General features: G+C 31.7%; 1 long non-coding RNA gene across 1 annotated transcript; it reads left to right on the forward strand.

Moving 5' to 3' along the window:
- The first annotated feature begins 683 nt into the window (after positions 1-683).
- On the forward strand, positions 684-2,217 carry LOC145789805 (uncharacterized). Its single transcript, XR_014328172.1, has 4 exons — positions 684-820; positions 1,459-1,495; positions 1,687-1,753; positions 2,068-2,217. It is a non-coding gene; the product is annotated as an uncharacterized LOC145789805 (long non-coding RNA).
- Positions 2,218-3,298: the final 1,081 nt, after the last annotated feature.

Raw genomic sequence — 3,298 nt, forward strand, 5'->3', positions numbered from 1 at the left:
TTTCAAAACACACAATCCAACAAACTAAAAAATTAATTTTTGAAAAAATTTACTAAAATTTTGTTTGGTTTAGTAATTTTGAAAAAAAAAATTCAAAATCACTTTTTATTTTCTACACATCAATCAATCACTTTTTCTCTCACACATATCTCAATTACAATAAAATATCAAATCATCCAAAACTAACTATTTCTAAAATATATAACCAAAAAAAAAAAAAAAAAAATTTAAAGTCTTTCGCCAAATTTTTGCTGTTAGATATATATATATCTATATAACAAAGCAACTCAGAATTTGAATCCGGATGGGACTTATGTCCCGTTGTCAAAATTTGAGCTATGAGATTAATTTAATCTAAGGGCTAAAAATATCTCACCCACTCTCTCTAGACCATTATCAACACACATCCTTTATCTATTTCTCTATCAGCACGCTTCCTCCTCTCATCTCTTTCTGATTTCAAATTTTGAACAAGCACCCCCTCTTCTCTCTCTCTCTCTCTACCTCCATTGGAGCCCATTCACATGCTTCCCTGTCGGAGCCCAACCCTCGCCGGCGACCAAACCCCAAACCTCTATTACTCTCTTCATCTTCTCTTTTCCTCCCTCCCTCTCTCCACCATCGCAATCGTCATGAATAGTGGCAGCCCCAAATCCCCGTCAAGATTGATGAAGCCCGAATGGAGCCATTGCCGAACGAGCCACTACCAAAAGAGATCAGATAGATTCAGAGATGGTAGTCGAAAAGGAAGTCCTCACTGCCGGAACCGAACCCAAGCTTGTCCCCGGTTAGAGCGCCACCGTCCACTGCACCGGCTACGGTTACTCTTCCTCTCTCTCTCTCTCAAGCCAATATCTGTGAGATTTTTGATTTGTGGACACAATTTGTGGTTTCAATCTTAATGTCCCTGGTTTTTAATTCATCTAAATTAAAATTTGCCTTTAATCTAATTATCTTGCTGATAACAATTCACACCACCAGACCAACCACTCAGTTAAACACTCCTGAACTGGGCGCCTGCCAATATGAGACCAACTCAGTGAAGTAACAAAATTTCTTTGTAACCTGTTCAGTTTTGAAATAAAAAATTGAACTATCCCTAAAAAGTTTTCAATTCTTGTGGTAATTTACATTTTGATAGATTCAAGGCTCAACTTTGGACATTTTAATGTCATTTGTTAACCAAATGTAAATGGGAATCATGTCTTTTTAATCATCTTATGGTTGCCTTTTACCAATTTTGTGTACCGTAACTAATAATACCTTTATTTTCATTTCACTTCATTTAAGTAATTTTGCTGAATACTTTCTTTTTCTTTTTAGGGTAAGTAATTTTGCTGGATACTTAATGAATTTATTTCCTAATTGCAAATCCCTCATCAATTGTCATTGAGATTCTGTGTGTGCACTAGAATTTTGTTAACCTAATGTTTTTTTGTTTTTTGTTTTTTTTTTCAGGTTTGAGCACTACTAACCTGATTTTTTTTTTCTTCAGGTTAGTCAAATGGATTGGGGATTGTTAACATTAAATGGGTCAATGTGAAACGTTAACCTGACTGTTAACATTAAGTTGAAAATAAAATAGATAGTCATATTTTTACTCATAGTTTCAAATTAGATAAAATATTTTTGGTATTTATTGAATACTTTTGTATTTTCTTAAGCTTTATCTGGCACATTATTCAGTGGTGATTTACAGAATGATGATGAGTTGTGGTGCACAGAGGATGTGAGTAGCGAGTTTTGTTTTGGGGTAATGTTCTTATACTTTTTAAGTATTTATTATCTTGAGAAGTGCTCTTATTGATTTTGGATTTGGTGCTCCTCCATTTCTAAAAGATATATTTTGGTGACTTTTTTGGATATATTCATTTTTTTGTGTTAGTTTTTTCAATTGTTTTTGGTATTGGTATGTATCTAAGTAGCTGTCAATTGCAGTAAGAGTGCTTTAAAATAGAAAATCACTTCCAATTTGATTGCTTTATTTACATTTATGGTAATTTGAATATGAAGTATTGTGTTTGTGGTCCTATATGTTTGAATCATTGCTTTAAATTTGCTTAATAGGTTCACATTAGAGAGTTTGAGGAAGAAGTGAAGCTTCTTAAGAACATTTCGCATCCAAACATTGTGGTAAGTATTTGATTTGCATTGTTACTAAAGCATTTTAATGTTTCCTTTTGTTGCTCATCCCTTAGAAAACAATTTAAATATCCATAAATTCTTCAAAAGGTAAGGTGTAACTTCCAATTTCTGGTTGTAATAATAACATTCTAATAATTTGAGCACATGCAAGTTTGTTCAAAATTATATAAGTGGTCATACATAGAACTTAAACCCAAATAAAAGTATAATTTTTCAAGGCAATTAAAATCCATTGGGGTTTCTGTTTGATAATTGGTTGTGGTATTGCTTTGCTTTGTTGACAGCTATTATGGGCAGTTTGAAAGTTGATTTCAATAATTTTTTACTTCCATGATTTTTTTTATTTTGAAGACCAACACATGCTTTACATAGTTGATTTGTGGTGATTCTCTCTCTCTCTCTCTCTCTCTCTCTCTCTCTCTCAAGATTTATATTTAATGGGTTCAATAACGTTTTCATGGTGAGCACCAAAACTTAGATTTTTAGATATATTTTTCATGTGAATGGGTTGTTATTTCATGTTTTTTTGGGGTTTTAAGTATGTTGTTATTGCATTATTGTACAAAGAGGTTTTTATTTGAACCTTTCTCACATTTGTTTTTTCCTCTCAATATTTAATGTACATTTGTAATCTCATCGTACACCACCAGTTGAGCCCACATGTGTGGATTTTGTTTTAGGCTGAAGATTCATAATGGAATGATTCCCACTCACTCCCACCATCAATCTCAGTTAAAATTTTGGTTTTATTTAATTGGTACAAATGTATTCGATTTCCATAGAATTCGAAACTTTACCAATGTAAGCAAGAAGGTAAATTCAATAAACCAAATGTAAATTCAATATCTATAAAATTTTGGTTTATTGAGTTATTGATATTGTTTAATTGGCACGAGTTATTGATATAAAAGGTAAATGCATGAGTTAATTTGTTTTAGACTTATAGAAATTGAGTCGGAGTTTTTATTTACTAAAATTTCAAATTCATGGCTCCTTTGCATTAATGATAGATATTTGAATTTTTTTATTTTTTTCCAATTAATTGGCTTTGAATTTCATAACTTAATTATTTGGATTTGTAGTATCATCCTATCTTTCATTAATCTCATTAACAAAAGTCTTCTTATTTACATAGAATCCTCTAATTGGTTAT

The sequence above is a fragment of the Camellia sinensis genome, chromosome 4 (genome assembly GCF_055761805.1).
Source record: "Camellia sinensis isolate YWXY chromosome 4, ASM5576180v1, whole genome shotgun sequence".
Classification (NCBI taxonomy): domain Eukaryota; kingdom Viridiplantae; phylum Streptophyta; class Magnoliopsida; order Ericales; family Theaceae; genus Camellia; species Camellia sinensis.